The sequence below is a fragment of the Diceros bicornis genome, assembly GCF_020826845.1.
Source record: "Diceros bicornis minor isolate mBicDic1 chromosome 39 unlocalized genomic scaffold, mDicBic1.mat.cur SUPER_39_unloc_1, whole genome shotgun sequence".
NCBI lineage: Eukaryota > Metazoa > Chordata > Mammalia > Perissodactyla > Rhinocerotidae > Diceros > Diceros bicornis.
Window position 1 is genome coordinate 1,396,031 of NW_026690915.1, and position 19,194 is coordinate 1,415,224.

General features: G+C 33.6%; 1 long non-coding RNA gene across 1 annotated transcript; it reads right to left on the reverse strand.

The window, feature by feature from the left end:
* Positions 1-8,760: 8,760 nt before the first annotated feature.
* LOC131402289 (uncharacterized) lies at positions 8,761-16,226 on the reverse strand. Its single transcript, XR_009218500.1, has 3 exons — positions 16,173-16,226; positions 10,299-10,373; positions 8,761-8,886 (listed from the first exon to the last, which is right to left on the reverse strand). It is a non-coding gene; the product is annotated as an uncharacterized LOC131402289 (long non-coding RNA).
* Positions 16,227-19,194: the final 2,968 nt, after the last annotated feature.

Genomic DNA, 19,194 nt, shown 5'->3' on the forward strand with positions numbered 1-19,194 from the left:
ACAGGAAGACAGACCGAATATTCCTGCAACTCCCGTGATGCTGGCTGTCTGTTGTGCCTCTCCCTTGACCAACTCAGACTCCCTAAGCTTATTTCACTTTGAAACTTCTCTTAAATTTGGCAATTGATCAATAAAAAGAATTGTGAAGACATGTAAATCAAGTATTTAAAAGATGAGTCATTTTTAAACCACACAATTCTCCTAGTGTATTTTGCAATAAGCAAAGTTGTTCAATAAGAACTGTCAGATCAGGGAACTAACAATTTCAAAAGTAGATAAAATAACTAAAATGTGTGTTATTTAGCATGCAATTTGCACTCATTTGAGTTTATTAATGTTATGAAGCAGCAGCCCATTTTTTATCAGATTCCTTTCTTCATGCCCCAAATAAAATTTCCTGGAAATTCATATATAAATATCTATGAGGATGCAATGAACGCAAAGAGCAGGATGCTGCTACGTGCTGGAGAGAAAAATTGATGCATTTAAGCACATGACACTGGAGGAAGAAGAAAAACCTGAAAATGTGTGAAGTGTTTGTATTTTGCCCACACAGACACTAGCTCAGCTTTTATCAAGAGGGCCATAATCTGTTTTTTCTTTTTTCACAAAGGAAGCAATGAGAAGAGTGAGACTAAAGCAGTGTACTGCCACTTCCCTGAGCTAGACAGGGTCAATCAGGGTCAGAAGTGCCAAGAAGACACCAGGGCAACACAGCTTATCACGGCGTGTCTTTGGAGCCCTCAAGCGAGAAACATCTCCTGAGAGCAAAGAAAGTCAGAGAGAGACGCGGAGGGATACTCACGAGGTGGGGGAAATTGTAGGACTGACTTGAATTTTTTAAAGTAAATAATGTGTCTGTGATATGAGACGTAGTGGAAACACAGAGCCAATTAGTCTAACTTTTTAGACTTGTTCTCTACTAATCTTAATTATCTGACACAGCAGTGACCTTATCCAGTAATAAAATGAGGTTGAAAAACTCTCTTTCTTACAACCACTTTATTGAAACGTGATTGACATACAAAAAGCTATATATATTTAATACATACGAATCGATGAGTTTGCAGGTAAGTATACACCTGTGAAATCATCGCCACAATCTATGTGGTAAACATATCCATCAGCTCCAAAAGTTTCCTACTGCCCTCTTTAATAATTCATTACTATTATTTTTTGTGATAAGAACACTTGACATTAGATCTACCCCTTCAGCAAGTTTTTAAGTATACCATATATTATTAACTATAGATACTATCCTGTACACTAGATCTCTAGGTCTTATTCATCTTGTATACTTGAAACTTTGTGCTCTCCTATTAATATCTTCCCATATCCTCTTCCCCCCATTCCCTGGTAACCACCCTTCTACTCGCTGGTTCTATGAGTTCGGCTATTTCAGATTTCTCCTGTAAGTGGTATCATGCGTATTTGTCCTTCTGGACTGGTTTATTTCACTTAATATAATGACCTCCAGGTTCGTCCATGTTGCTGCAAATGGCAGAATTTCCTTCAATAAACATTAACGTTGCTTCCATGTTTTGTCTATTGTGAATAATGCTACAACGAACATAGGAGCACAAATAATGTTTTTATCTTCTTCTTAGTATTTAAGTGGTTAAATATAAAAGAAAGTACAGTGCCAAGAAAGAGGATATGAAAAGGAATATGCAGCCTGGTATATAAACCTATGAAGCTAAATTTAAAAATTCGAATATAGGGGCTCGCCTCGTGGTGGAGCAATTAAGTGCGCATGCTCCATTTTGGCAACCTGGGGTTCGCAGGTTCGGATCCCCGGCCTGGACCAACACAGCGCCTGTCAAGCCACGCTGTCACAGCGTCCCATATAAAGTAAAGGAAGATAGGCATGGATGTTAGCTCTGGGCTGATCTTCCTCACCAAAAAAAAAAAAAAAAATGTGAGAGAGAGAAATGATTATTGGGTGCGTATATGTATGTATTTTTTCCTAGATTATAAAATAGTTTACATAATATGAAAGGCGAATTTTTGACTAGGAAAAATTGCAGAAACATAATGGATAAAAAGCCAATATCTTTTTAATAAGAGTACAAATCTATAGGAAATAGATGAAAACTCCAGTAGAAAATGTATAATGATGTATAAGAATATTATTAGACCATTTAAAAAAATTTAATATAATAAACAAATGTTTAACCTCTTGTTCGCTTAAATCAAAGCTAATTAAAATATTTTTGAAAATATTTTAATGCTAATATCAAACATCTAGAAGTTTTGTGGAAAAGGAAAGTCTCATTTACTGCTGGTGACAGTGCAATTTGCTGTGACAGCAACTTGGAAATATGTATCAGTTGATGTATTTGACAATATGTATCAACATATCAAAAAAGGTTAAAAGATGTTTTGCTTTATGATCTACACTTTACTACCAGAAATTAATCCTAGAGAAGTAATCACAGACTGTAGTAACCAAAGTGTTAGCCACAGGAATTTACATTGGTGCACTATTGACAATAGCAAAATATTGAAAACAGCTATTCAACAATAAATTGTTGGGATTTTCTAAATCTTATAAATTTTTAAATAAATTTTACAAATTTATAAAATTGTGGGATTTTATTAATAAACTATAACATAGTCCCTCGATGTAGTTACAAAAAAGAAAACTGTGGGTAATAAATGTGTCCTTCTCTCCCTGTTTCTCTCTGTCTCTGTCTGCCTCTTTCTCTGCGTGTGTGTGTGTATATATATATTTTTTATGTGTGTGTATATATATATAAAATGGAATTGTATACTCCTAATTTTAAGAAGGATTATTTATTTTCGGGTAGTGGCGTTTTAGAAGACTTTAGTTTGCTTCATTTTCTTATTCATATTTTCAAAAGTGTTCTGCAGTAAATGTGGATTTATTTTACAATATGTAAAATATAAAAGTTATAAAAGCAAATCTAAGAGAGCTTTCTCTCATACATTAGAGAGGGAGAATTAAACTAATTAAATGGCCTAAAACTCATTTAAAAACAAATAAAAAAAGCCACTTGGTCACAATGGCTTTCTAAGAGCACTACCTCACAGTTGAAAACGGTGGTTTAGCATTTCATTTGACAAATCTATATGCCTGTCTGTTGTTTGCTGAAGAATTGCAACAGTCATTGCCGGGAATGTTTCTGATTTATCAGTCACTCTCTTATGAGTGTTATTTGTAAACTGTGAGAGTAAAATGATTCTTCCTTATGATATACTAAATAATAAAGGACAATGTATATTTCTTAAATGTAAAATGCAGGATTTTACTTCTTGGTGAAATGCTTGATTTCCTTTTATATTCACGCATTTTCTTTATTAACAAAACATTGGATATATGGAGAAAACAATTGGGAACACAGATAGTATTTTTGCACGTCAAGAGATCAAAAAAATTATAGTTATAAATTCTCAAAGATATCTTGAAGAATAATATATGATATGCAGGGATGTGCAGTTTATACTTTATAATCTGCTAATGCCCATGCTAAAACCTGCTTTAAGAGGATACGGCTCCTCCTCTTCAATATGCATTATAGCATCCTGTCAGCAAGCTTTACTGACTTAATTTTGTTGGATGCTCCAAAAAAGAAAAATAAGTATTGACAGATCAATCAATGTCTGCTAAGCCTGGAATTTGTCTATACATTATGAATTTAATGTCACTCAATTTAAAAGGGAAAGAATATATGTTGAGCTAGTCCTGCACATTGTAATACTTCCATAGGTCAAATCTGAAAGTAAACTAGAGTCGTCCTAAGGTTGAATAATTAAAAAAAATAAACAGTATAAGATCCAAGGAAAAGTAATTATTCATATCATTAACATTTTTCTTAAACTGTACTCAGCTTTTTCATTTAAACCTATACAACAGGAGATATACTATTTATTGGTATTTTAATCTAATTAGTTCCTATTTTCTTTTAAGAAAACTGGAAAATTTTGGTTATCTAACCATGTGACTTGAAGGATGTTTTGCCAGTCAAATCATTTTGGGCAACTATATGGGAATACAAATGATTTACAAATGATCAAATGATATTTCCAAAAACAATCCTCATCAGTAAAATAATGGAAGTAATATTTGGAATTATAAAAAAAAAAAATCAATGCAAATTCAAATTAAAGATTTTGTAACACGAAATCCATGTTTAAGGCTCTTGAAACAAACTATTTTTCCAGATATGAATCTAAACTTTTGTATATGATATTACCAGTATAGTACAGTCATTCAGGCAGATTTTCATGGATTTTGCCATTTTATTATCTGATATAAGTGGGATATAAGTTATATCCCACTTACTCAAAAATCTTAATTGAAAATGTTATATGTTTTATGTATATACGCATTGTTCTCAGATATGCTTTCAGAATTTTCACTTAAGGAAACTGTGTTCCAAGATATGAATATTCATCCTGTTTAAATACAGAAACTCAGCTGTGGTTTTTTTTCATTTTTTTTTTCTTTGCATTGAAAATAGAAGTATTGTCACTCAGTTCCTCTGAGAGTTGGAGGATTAAGTCGTCCTTTTCCTCCTGGAAAAGAAAAATCATTTCTATTTTGCTATGATTTATGAGTAATGGACATGAAAGCATATTATGAAAGAATAAGAGAGGAATGCATTTTTTGTTTTTAGGAGTAAAAAATTGTTAGAGGTTGGCCAGGACATCTAGAAAGGAGCTAGCTGGGTGAGTTCCCCAAAGATATACAGAATTCTGGAACCTAAACCAAAGAAAATCATCCAAGAAAAAGTGCCTGCTATCCTGGAAGAGCCCAGTCAATGTATCTGATGATGGAATAGACTGTTCAGAATTCACAGGGGACCTATATTCTCCGCCTCCAAGTTTGAACCATACGTGTTTCTCAAGGCTCAATTTAATGACACTGCCAAGGTATATACAGCTGATCCTTATTATTCAGATTCAGTATTTGCAAATTTGCCTACTTGCTAAAATTTATTCATAATCCCCAATTAATACCTGCAGCACTTTCCCAGTCACCGTGGACATGCTAAGGTGCAATAAGACTATGACCTCCCTTCTTATTTCAGCTCTCAGGCTGTAAACAAGTGTCCTTTTCAAAGTCTGTTTAGTATGTTTTTCACATTTTTGTGCTTTTTGTTGGTTATTTCACTATTTAAAATGCTCCCAAACATAGTATGGTAGTTCTGTCTAGTGTTTCTAAGCCCAAGAAAGCTGTGATGTGTCTTATGGAAAAGATGTGAATGTTAGATAAGCTTTGTAAGGGACTTATAGTATTGTTGGCTGTGAGTTTAATGTTAATGAATCAAAAATATATATTAAGTAAGGTGACTTTAAACAGAAACACACATAAAACCATGTTTGCATTGATTGTTTGACAAAAAGGTTGTGACCAAAGGCTCACAAAATCTTAACCCTGTATTTCCCCTTGGAGCAATGATTCAGTATTCACTAATTCATTGTTTGAGGCAACTTTATAGACCATAACTATTGCAAATAATGAGAATCAACTCCCTATCTATCTATCTATCTATCTATCTATCTATCATGTATCATGCGTTGAATGCATACATCTAAGCCAAACAAGTCTACAGCATTCTTATTCAGAAACTAGGATGTCCAAATGCTTAACTTTGATAAATCCCACAGTTTCCAAAAAAATTTAGAAACAAAATAGGAGACTTTTAAATAACTAATGGGTAAAAAAAGAAATCAAAGCAGAAATTAGAATGTATTTTGCACTACATGAAAATGAAAACACAACATATACAAATCTCTGGGATACACCCAAAACAAATTTAAAGGGAAATTTATAGCACCAAATGCTTTTATTAGAAAGAAGAAAGGTCTCAAATCAATGACCACAGAGCTCACCTCAACACATTAGGAAAAAAAAAGCTAATTGAACTCACATACGGAAAAGGAAGAAGATGATAACAATCAGAGCATAAATAAATGAAATAGAATACACAAGGGTCTTCAGCATTTTATTTTACCCCCCTCCTGTCTTTCACATTATTATTGTCATTATTATTGTGTTTTTAATTCTACATATATTTTAAATTGACAGATGATATTATTATGGTTTTTACCATCAATATTCATTTACATTTACCCATCTGTTTATCTTTTTCATTGTTCTTCATTTCTTCTTCAATTCTTATATTTTTATCTGGGATTACTTTCCTTATCTCTGAAAAACTCTGTAAAACTCCTTTAGTATTTCACATAGTGCACATCTACTGGCTATGAAATCTTATTTTTGTTTGCCTGAAATATTTTTATTTCCCCTTCGTTTTTAAAGAATATTCTACTGGTTACAGAATTCTATGTTGGCAGTTGTCTCCTGTGAGCACAATAAAGTTGTCATACTATTGTTTTCTGACTTGCAAACTTACTATTCTCGAAGGTTGGTTCTCAGTTCCAATGTTAACCATTTGATGATAATGAATCTTTTTTGTCTTTGACTGTCTTTAGTATAATTTATCTTTGTTATTTAGCAGTTTCATTAGGATATACCTAGCTATTTTTGGTTCCTAGATCTTCTTGATCCTGTAGATTCTATATCTCTCGTCAGTTTCGGAAGACTGTCAACTAGAACCATTTTAAATATTGCTTTTGTCTACTCTGCCTCTCTTCTTCTGGGATTCAAATTAAGTGTATATTAATGCTTTTCACCATGACCTCTTACAATCATTTCTGTATTTTCCTTCCTTTTATTTCTCTCCATGTCTCAGTAAAGATATTTTCTACTTTCTTTTCTTCAAGTTCACTTATCCTTTCTTTCGTTGTGTCTAATCTATATTTAAACTTATATATTGAGTTCTTAATGTCAATTACTGTATTTTCCATTCAATTATTTTTAAAGATTTCACTTCTCTGACAAAATTTTCTATCATATCAAATGTTTTCATGAACATAATAATCAGAGATATTTTAGACTGAGTAGGCTGGTGAAATACTTGGCTGTGGGTCTGTATCTATTATTTCTTTATTCTTTGGTTTGTGGTCGTTTCTTCCTTGACCCTAATATGCCTTGAAATTTTTTTATTGGATTCCAGTCATTTTGAATAAAAAATTACAAAAACTCTTCTCTGATAATTTTATCTTCTTTCAGAGAGATTTTACTTTTTTTTCCCCTAAATGACAGTCAGAGCATAAACAAATCATTTTGATCCAATCAGGGTTTTAAGATGATAGGAAGGTGAGTTTTAGTCTCTTTGAGGTATGGTCTAGTTCTGACTTGTTCTTTTTTTTCATAGAGCATAACTTTTCAAAGGTCTCAAATGAAATACTAGAGCAATTACCGGGCCCCTTTCTTCTTGACAGACCCTAAATTCCCAATTTTTTTTTCCCAGCACATTGAACCTGACAAAACATCTGCTTCAGTTTTTACCTTCTGAGCGTCAGCTGTCTTCTTGTCGTCTTGGTCTCTCAGTCCACAACAGCTTAGAAACGGACAAACGCCTTACAGTGAATATCAACTTAGAAAATCAGACACACTTCTCTGTGTTTCCTATTTCTTGAGGATCTTGGTCCCTCCAATTCTGACTGGTTGGTTATACCTGTGCTTCATATTATCTTGTCTCTTTAGCCCTGTAAGACTGTCAAGAGTCCTGAGTTTTTGCTTTCTGCTTAGTCTCTCTGCCTTCAGCCACTTAGCGATGGAAAATACCTCAAGGGGAAATTTTGTGGAAAGTTGGGCTCATACTGTGTATTCCTTTTATTAGGATATTGTCCTAACAATTGCTGGATGCCCTAGATACTCTCCAATGCCTCCAATAAGTAAGGTGTTTTCTTTTTCTTTTCTTAAATGTGATTTTTATAGTTATTCTTGGTGAAAGTTGGTTTGATACAAGCTAGTCATTTACAACTATATGGAGAATTTTAAATTCAGAGAAGTACTGTTGTTAAGAAATTGTGAACGTAGATTGCCTGTTACCAAATAGATAATCAGCAATTTAATAATATTATGTAAAGCTACTTTTGAGTCACAAAAAGATTCTTTAAAGGAATATTACTTGGAGGAAATGTCTACATTAATTAATATGGACAAGTAGAAAAATATATATCTATTACCATTTTTCAGGCCCAGTTTGCTAATGACCTCTGTGTGTTGTTTTGGGCACAGTTAATCATCAAAAGTGGAGGACAGACAAGAATTGTTTGAAGTCTCTTTCAGCATTTTTTTCTGTTTAGTCATAAGTAATATTAGAACAAGTGATCTTAGAGCCAACTTTCAATGAGCAGTTAATGGTGGTATTTGAGCAGTCAGAAGATGAGTTCTGGAACATAACATAGAGTTAAAATATATGCAATAAATCCAAGAAGGATATCAAACACTGAGGTCTTACTAACCCCTTTGGAAAACAAAACTGTGTAAGTATTTGCACAGCATAAGTAAATGAGATAAATACCGAAACAAACACAAGTTATTTATTAAAAGAGGTAACAATTAAAAAATTGAACACAAAGTCAAAAAACAACTCAAAGTAATCAATCATTACAATAAAAAGAGTTTTTTGTTGTTGTTGTTGAGGAAGATCGGCCCTGAGCTAACAGCCGTGCCAATCTTCCTCTATTTTGTATTTGGGATGCTGCCACATCGTGGCTTGATGAGTGGTGTGTAGGTCCACACCCAGGATCCAAATCTGCTAACCCTGGGCCACTGGAGCAGAGTGCGTGAACTTAACCACTATGCCACCAGGCCAGCCCCCCTCAAAGGATTTTTGTAATATTAAAATTGATTATTATCTAAAAAGCATGACTCTTGGAATGTGTTATTTCTCTTTTGTTGTCATAATTATTACGTGATTTGTAATTTGCAGTTAAAGTACTCAGATTCTTGAGGTTCATTCTCATTCCGCTGGAGTCTAGGAAAGTCATCTCTTAGAGGTTGAGCTGAAACAAAATAATAATAACAATAAATAGTTTCTTTTTTTATATAACAGCCTCAGCCATAAGGGGAAACCATACAGTTTTGGACAACACGAAGGGGTGAACTCAGTTGGAACAGGTTAAACGTCCCACTCAATCTCCATTGTTGAGTGAAGGGTGAGTGGACCACTGGCCCTGTTTGCATTAATCTGTCCACAAACAAAACCTCTTCTTTGGCAATGTCATGTGAACTTAATCACTAACTTCAAATTCGTCTGACAAAATATTCAACATTAATAAGGCAGTAAAATTAAGATTCTTACCATTCTCAGTCAGATTTCCCTATGCCAGCAAAAATAGTCAATCAGTAAAATCAGTGATGTATTTAATAGTCATAGCTGATCATTCCATTTTCATTGAAGACATTTTTGAACTCTCGATTTTCCTAAGGCTTAAACACTAGACTTTGCAGCTTTCATATTATACAGAATATTCTGTTCGTGCTAAAATTACATCATACAATTGAAAATACATTTACCACTTTGAGCTTATTTTATGCAAGGCAAAAGACCAAATAGGCATGGCTATAACATTGTACTTGTCATTATCTTCTTCTATGACATTCTTTTTTTTTTGTGAGGAAGATCAGCCCCGAGCTAACATCCGATGCCCATCCTCCTCTTTTTTTTTTTTTTTTTTTTTTTGCAGAGGAAGATTGGCCCTGACATGAGATCCATGCCCATCTTCCTCTACTTTATATGGGACGCTGCCACAGCATGGTGTGACAAGCAGTGCGTCGGTGTGTGCCCAGGATCCGGGCCGTGAACCTCGGGCCGCCTAAGCGGAGCGTGCCCACTTAACTGCTTGCACCACTGCGCCAGCCCCCGACATTCTTTATTAACTTCAAATTTGAAGTGATATGTTAGCAATTTGAATCTTCATGTGAATGATTTAAATGTATTTTTGTTGCCTTTGTGTAGAATGGAGTCCAGGCTGGCGTCACCCGTATGCCATGCTTTTGTACATATGTGTTAATGATTATAAGTGATCATTCATTAGATCTAGTCCACAGAGAGTCTTTGTCATATAGTCTACATAATAGCACATAGAAGGCTCAGGATAGAGTTTTCTTGAGAAGAGTAATAAGATTATATAACATAGTTTTAATAATATTCATATTTTAATAATATTCATAATTTTAAAATTTTTATGTCAAATTTTAAAAGGACAACTTTATCACTTCAGCAAGAAGTTAGCATGCTCTTTAGATAGATTCTGTACTGTGACTTATAGATAGAAAATCATCTTTGATGATAAAATCACATTTTAAGCATTTTCTTTCCTAGTCTCTGATATTACATCAGTTCTTAATATAAATTCAACTCATAAACATCTACTAGGTATCTCAATTCATAGTTGTGAGACATTATGCTTACCTAATGTATCAGGCACTTTTTTCCCCCAGAAGTGATATTTTCTGATGTTACAACCATGAAAATCAGGGTGAAACTCTGGGATTTCAGGGAGGCATCAGAAGACAAGAGTAAAGAATGAAGTACAAAAATAAAAACACTTTAATTTCATGATTGGAAAAGTCTTACCCTAATCCTTGAGTATATCTTCTATGCCCTTCTCTTGTATGCCTATATTGTTGCTGTGGTATCTGCCTCCAGTGCACCAGAGAGCCACCAAACCAGGCACCTCCATGCTAATGAAACCCTTTGCTGACCACTGAGGGCCATTGTAGAAGAGGAGGGGCCTGCAAGATTTGTCAGAGATGGTCACCAGGGGTGGAGAGTTGGAGAAGGTCATCAAGAGTACGTGATCTCCAGCTGAAACTCTAACCAGACCGGAGCAATTGGAGGCTCCTCATCCACTCCCCTGTCCTTGGAATGCATATTTGGCCCACCATTCACACTAGGAGCCACTTCAAGGACACAGCTTTGGGCGAGTAATGTGTTGTTGAGACCATGTGGATGGTATTCATGACTGAATCTCATTAAGGACTCTAAATAAACTCTTAAATTAAGAACTTGGCAGGCGGATGTGGAGATCTACTTGTCTTGCGGCCAAGATTAGCCTTGTAAGTTGCCTTGCTTATTAAAACAGCCACCTAACCCCCTCCCCATAAAAATCGTAGTATTTTTATATTGTATCGGTGGGTTTTTTCCTGAGCAACTACAAATAAGGTAGAAGGAAAGTGAAATTGCTCAGGTATCTGCCTCCTTGAGAAAGACTGCATTCCTAATCGCAGTCAACCGCGTTACACATATGCGCCATATATAAAGTAGTATTTAAGAGTTCAGACTGAACTGGCTTTAAATGTAGGCATATCGCTAAGTGTAAATTTACATTTTACACTTAGCCTCTCCAAGCCTTAGTTTCGCTACCTGTGAAATGTTCTATGGTTGCTGTGAATTTCACAAAAAATACAAAAAAGTCTAACACAGTAGCTGCACATGGTACGCATATTGGCTGTTTTATCATAAGTATTATTATAGCTGATTTTATTAGTAGGAATGAAGAAATGTTTATATAGTTCAATGGAAAAGTAACTCATGTATTTATGGCAGAATGGAACATCTATACAGCTCTACAGTCCCCTATAGAGCTCTCAAACAAATCATATTCAACTGGTCCTATATGAATAACCCCAATCAACATTTCTACTTATGATTTTCCACTTACAAATTTTTTAAGAAAATATTAATAATTATAAATACTTACGGGAATTTTATTTTTATGTTGGATAAAAAGTAGAATCATTCTCTAGACATTACACAACAACCTGCCTGTTTCAGTTAACATGAACATCTTCTTAGTTCAATACATACTTGTTGCTATTGTTAATCATACTACCAGCTACTCAATCACCAAAGCAAGAAAATTGAAAAAATTATTCTTATTTGTCTCTTTCCCTCTCCCTCTATGTTTGGTTTGATCACCAGATTTTAATTTCTAAATATTTATTATATCAAATCTTCTATGTCCTTATTATAACCACTTTATTTCACTCCCTCAAAATTTCTTCTCGTAACCATTGCATTATCTCCCTAACCAGGCTCCTTCCATGCAGACATTTATACCAAATAAAAATACTCAATTATATTCTTACTAAATTGCGTCTCTGATTTTATTACACCTTTGCCTAAATTTTTTCAAATTCTTTCCTGAGAAGATAAGGTCTAAGCTCTTTATATGTCATTTAAGACCTTTCATAATGCAATTTCTATCTGTTTCTCCAACTTACCTACCACGCTTCCTACCTTATACTTTATCCTCAAGCAAGCTATGCTGCTTATAAATTTTCCCATATCGACCTTTCCCTTTTATATCTTCAGTTTATTCTCTTTACATGAAATTCCCATTCCCTAAATTCATCATTGGCTAATGCAATCGAAACATCACTCAGTAGAAGCAACACCACCACTTCCCACATCAGTCTCTCTCAGTATGGCTTAAATGGCATTCTTCGGAGTCTTGTGACACCCTCTGTATAATCCCACCATTTTTCACATCACATTGAATTATAATTTTCTATTCATAGGTCTAATTATGAACTTTTGGAAGTTGGGAGAATTTTCTTATTTTAATCGTATTTATTGTATGTTTCTAGTATATACATAGGTGGCAAGTGTTTTTTCAGTCAAAATGGTGGATTTGAGAGGTTGAATGAACATAGCCTGGCTGCTTTTTAGGTCTTAGGAATTGAGAAAAAGAGTAAGAGAGACAGAAAACTTCAATGTTTCTATTTTTTGGTAATGAGAGTATGATATTACCATGTTCTGAGTTAAGGAATATAGAAGGAAGACCAAATCTGGGTAACAATATGAAAAATTCAGTTTAATAAGAGATATCTACACTATACCCAAATGGAGATGTGCAATAATAAATGAGATCTAGAAGTCTAAACATCAAAGAAAACAAAGAGAAATACGGTCTAGAAATATAAATGTATGACTTTTCACTGTAAAGTTGAGATTAGAAGCCTCCTAGAAAGATTCCATAGGATGAGAAGAAGGCCTTTCATAGTGTAGTCCTATCTGTTTTTCAGATAGGAGCACCATCATTTAAGGGATGTACAGGTGATGAGAAGTTTAAGTAAGAACTCAATATAAACAACCCAAAAGTAGGACTAAGTGATGCAACCAGTAGTCAAAAATCAATTACCTATAGTAGTCAGTCTTATAACACAAAGGGGGAAAGTGAGCCTCACGTAAGGATTCTGGTAATGTCATCACATTTTGTTCTTAGTTCTGCAGCTGACACTCTGTCTCAGTGTTAGGAAGACACAAAGGATTGGATTACTGAAAATAGAATATCTTATAGCAAGGAGGCCTCAGCTCTTTAGCACTATTCGATCATTTCCACAAGAAGACATAGAATCTTTGTTGCCCAATATTCTCACTTTTCAATACAGACTTTTATGCTAATTTCTTATTTTTAAATATTAAACAGTGCATGAGACAAAGAAAAGACAACTCTAGGCTGGGTTCAGGATGCTGACCACAATTTTGGAACCTCTGTACTACTTGGAAAAAAGTCTGTGTTCAAGATGGTATAGAAATATCTGATTTAAATAACTGAGGTTCCAAACATAGGCAATAATTTTAACATAGGTGTGAAACACTGAAATTTATCTAACAGCAGTGTAGCTGAAAGATGGCCAGATTGGGTTTCAGAAAACCTGTTCTTTCATTCGATTATATTATTTAGTAAATATATATGAACATCATTAACTCATCATCTATTTTATGGGAATAAAATGAGAAAAAGAAAATGCTTGGGAAGTCATAAGCATTATATTTAGCATATAGCATTATAATTAAATTTATTAGTCATACGGTTCATTTGAAATCAATAACTTCAATGTGGTTCTTTGTAATTCATGTCAATGTATATATGTAGTACATATAGAATGTAGAGAAGTATACAGCAAAAATTCATCTCCTCCTACCCTCTTATATAAGCAGCAGCCCCAACATGATGCTTATCACTCCACCTCACCACTTAATGAAGATAGACAATATTTGGTGGCGGTAGTGGTGTGGTTATGACAGGTAATTTGTATTAAATACTCTCCTAGATATAGTAATTTATAGTAATACACTTAATTCTGAATGATAATTCACATATACCATTAATCAGTTAGAGAAATGAAGATGACTCACGTTTGATAATTTCCAGATATATTTAGAAGTACAATATGTTCCTTGAAGTATAGTCACCTACCAACCAAAATCTCCAAATCATAGAAGAATGATTTCTGTCTGACCTCAATGTTTAGTAAGCTAGAACTAGATGGGAAATATTCTCAAGCTTCAGAAGAATTAAAAAAAAACTTCAAAGAGAAAATGTAGTCATCTGAAAAAGTGTGATACAGTATGCTCATTGGAATTGAAATGGTCCTTGGTTAAAAAGTTTAAGAAAGTAAATTAAAATGCCAAGCATGACGGATAACTTGAGCAATAAAGAATATGTTTCACTCTCTCTCCACAGTAACAGGAAAAGAGTTCAGTCCAATTAAATATTCATGAAACAAAAGATCAAGGCTTTAAGTCTTAGACCAAGTTCAAGACTGGGCATGAACTAATGATCCAATAGTTTATATGAATATTAAACATTTAGTAGAGAAATAACTCAGAATTACATTTTGGAAGGGATTCCATTTTAATTTAATTCTCTGATAGTTAATTTTACCAATTCTGGGTAAGAAATTGATTGACATATAACACAATTATATCCAAGACCATATACTGAAGATTACTCAATTGATGGTTGCCCTAAGTTTCAGCAGTAAAAGATGCACTGAGTAATTTTTATTATATTGTGGTAACAGTTGCTGTTCTTTCCCCAAATCTTTTAACTTCTCACACATACGAAAATTAAATATGAGCTGATAGGCAAGGATACATGTGCGAATTTAATTACTATACTTTGCCCCAAAACTTGCTGCAAACTTAGTTTGAAGGGGTGTTCCTATGTATTATTTTTAGCATTAGTTGTTAGTGAGGCACACATTGCATGTATTAATCATTTGAAATGAAAACTCCCTCCTGAGACCTCCCTAGAAACACGTGTAAGCAATTTCGTTTCAAAAGATTGATGGAATAGAAATACACCCAAGGAAGCTTTGACAGGTTTGACATCCTCCTTTTAAAGATCCAGGAATAAGTGAGGTTAATCCTGCCACAGGCAGAATGCCTCCTCTAAGTGTCTATAAACCAGTGAAATGTGCAGGGGGCCTCAGACACCGCTGAGAGGTCCAGCGAAAATAATCATCTGCTCTTCATGCCGAAAGGCAGCAAACACCGCAGGGGAGATCAAGTCCCAGACTTCCAATCCATCCTCCGTGCAGCAGGCCTGTGGCCATACTTCCCCGGAGAAGGCGCCTTGTCCGTCACTACAACCAGTTCAACCAAAGTATTTTATCCATTTATTTATTTTCAAGTTGTCTACGATGTTTTTGGAAGCAACGGCAGACAAAGCTTCCTCTAGAAAGCCTAAGGGATCTGTATTCCTTTTGAGCAAAATGGCCTGCAGACATTTTTGCAAAACTACTGATAAAAGAACTCTGAGTACCAACATGTTGGCTGAACCAAAATAAAGCATGTACCAGTACATGCCAGTGTACACACCAGTGTAGTGTGATGAAATGGGAAATTTAGAAAAGAAAAAAACTAAAGGGAGCAAAGAGGCTAGATAGAATATAACAATTTATTATTACATGAATTTATTCTCATTTGCCCAGCCTAGTGTTTACTCAAGATATCAGAAACTTCTACCTAATGACAAAATGTTATTTGAAATTACACCATGCACTTTCATTAGCAAAGAAAGAAATCACTGAGATAAGAATTCATATACTTTCCTCAGAGGTGTCTTGTATCATATTTTATTTTAACACCTGCATGAGCTTATGTTTTATACTATGAGTATCTAGGGTTCATGAGTTTCAATTTACTTTTTTCTGTACACACAATATATTTCACAGTCATTGCCATATAATGGATATTCAATAAATGTTTGTTGAATGTTTTGATGAATAAAATTCTTTTTAGATCAGAGTCTTAACTTTGAGTCAATAGAGGATATTTAATAGACTCATGATCCCCTAAAAGTGTACACCAGGTGCTTGTGTTAATGTTCAAAAGTCCATTTTATTCCTGTGGAGAAATCCATATATTTCACCATATTTCCAAAGAGCATCATGATTTCCCTCCCATAAATGATTGTCTCTTTTCTTTAAAGAAATGTAAAGATACAATCTTTCAAGGCAGTATGATATAACAGAAAAGTCTAGGACTTACCGAAAACTCTCAGAAAACCTCATACTTTACAGTGATTTGTTAGAAACGTTTCTGTAAAATTAGAAAAGACAAGGATATTGATTAGGACCATTTGTTTTGAACACTGTAATGAGGTCTTATCCAGAGCAGTAATAAAATTTTTTTTAATATTAATAAGACATGTAAAGTTTGGAAAGAATTGTAAAGAAGAGCATGATTGTGTGTAGATGGTATGATCATCTATATAACAAACATGGGATAATGTGTAGATGATAATTAGAATTAATATAAGAATTCAACCAGATTGCCAGACAACAAAATCAATATTTTAAAATAATGGGAGTTCCAATAAATTACGGAGAAAAAAGTAAAGAACACATAATTTAAAAGATTCATTTACTAAGAAGCTAAAATTATAAGAACTTTGGAATATATCTAGTATCGAATGTACATTTTATAGAAAAATGTAAAAGTGTATTAAAGAATATAAATATTGAAAAATAGAAATTTCATAAAATAAACAATAAATGAAAAAAGAAAGTTCATCTAGTTTCTTTTAACAAGGCACAACAAAACTCTAAAACATAATAATAATAAAACTGATTATATTGAAATTAATGATTCATTTAACATGTAACTCCATAAAAGACAGTCTACCCAAAGGAATCAGAGCTTTTCAATGTATATGACTAGCAAAGATATGGTATCCAGAATACATTCAAAATGTTTACAAATCAATAATAATTTTAAAAAATAGGTATGAACTGAATATATAGTAAAATTGGGAATAGGCATAGACATCAGAGTAGAAATAGTAATGATTATTATTATTAGCATTAGCATCATGATTACTATGGTTATTTAACCTGGACTTGATTTAAGCAATCTTTTCTTCTAGTTCTTTCCTTTTCCAGATCAAGTTTTAACAATCCTGAGAGGTCTCACCCCAAATCACAAAGATTTCCAAAACTACTTTTTTTTAATCCCAAATCTGAATTTCAATCTATTATCACAACACTTAATCCATTGACTCCAATTATTAGATAAATAAATGCTTTTCTATGCACACGATAATTAAGACGACCACCAGCGAATAAGGGAAAACAAATACTCACAGCAAATTATAAGGGAACTCAGTATAGAAAAAGTTAGCTCAGCCTAAGAGTAGCAGAGTGAGACTCAGCCAGTCATCACAGCAATGTAAAGCAAACTACAAACTAAAACACTCTGACAAACTTTATTATCATAATTCTAATTAATCTTTATCAGTTAATTTTGTGGTTGATATGCATAAGTAACAGAGATATGAAAATTAAATATGGGGCCGGCCCCATGGCCTAGTGGTTAAGTTCGGTGCACTCTGCTTTGGCAGCCTGGGTTCAGTTCCCAGGTGCAGACCTAAACCACTCATCGGTGGCCATGTGGTGGTGGTGACCCACATACAAAACAGAGAAAGATTGGCACAGATGTTAGCTCTGGGCTAATCTTCCTCAGCAAAACAAAAATTAAATAGTAGGCATTTTCATCCTATTTTCTAGCAATAAGATTAATGATCTTACATCATGACCCCTGAAGATAATTGGATTTCAAGGTATAAATATTACGTATAAACAACGCATTTTCATTTAGATGTCATGACTCTAATTCAAAGTATTTTACCAAGTATTGGTTCTGTCAATTAAGGACTTTTTGAGGCTAAGGTTCATAAAGTAAGAATTTTTGTATATTTCTAATTTTTGAATATTTTATCTGTATAGCATGACCTTCTTTACATCTAGTGATGATTTTAGCTTTAAATCTATTTTGTGTCTTATTAACATAGTCATGCCAGATAGTATCATATTGTTTTTCACCTTTTTACTTTCAGTTCTCTGATTTCTGATATTTTAGATATGATCTTTTGAATAGTATAAAATTGGAATTCATGTTTTTATGCAGCCTGATTTTTTAACTTTCATACCAAATATTTATTCCATTAACATTCAATTTAATTACAGATATATCTGGGTCTATAACTACCATCTTATTTCATTCTACTAATTTATTTCTTTCATTCTATGTTTTTTCTTCTCTCCATTATTGTCTTTTGGTGGTTATTTTGTGTATGTTTGAGTAGGTATTTTTTCTCACATTCTACTCTTTTTAACTTTACTACATTGGACTGTATGCTGTCTATTCTATTCTCTTAAGGTGATAATAACACATATATAACTTACCAATGTTGAAAATTAATCAATACACTTATTCTCTTCTCTCATCTTACAAGGACGTCAATTACTACTCTTCCTCACTTATATGTTATTATTTTGTTTGTTTTAATTCTATCTTGTCCCTTTTAACCTCACAAAACAATATTGTTTTTAAAAGATTAAAGATCACTTAGATTTACTACACATTTACCACTTATTTGATTATTCATTCCTTCTCACAACCTCCAATATTTTCCTTGTTATCACTTCTGCCTTTCCACATCTTTTAGATTTTCCTTTAAGGAGGATCTACTGGTGGGAACATTTTTGCTGATTTTGTCTCTTTTAGGACGTATACCTTTTTACTCTAATTCTAGACATTTGCTTTCACTAAATATAGAATTCTAGGTTGACACATTTTCTTTCAGCACATTGAAAATATCACTGTTCTTTGTCTTGCATTGTTTCTTTTGTTGATACTGAGAGGTAAGCTGTCCATCTAATTGTTGCTCCTAGAATCTGTGGATTGGTGTCTTTATGACCAGAAATACCCCAAGCATTATTTATTCCAATATTGTTTATTTTCCACTTTTCTCTTTCCTCTCCTTCTAGAACACCAATTAGAAATATGTTGGACTTTCTTAGGTTAATACTCCCTGGATTTTTTCTCCTTTTTATGGTTTCCTTCTCTTATTACCTCTATATTCTAGATAATTTCTTCTATTCAATCTTTCAGACTGGATACAAGGCACATTCCAGGACAACAAAGTAATCTGAACTGGTGTTGGGAGTAGATTAAAACTGGATTACTTCCAGGGATCAAGCAATATCAAGAGAAACAGAAAGAAGGAAGC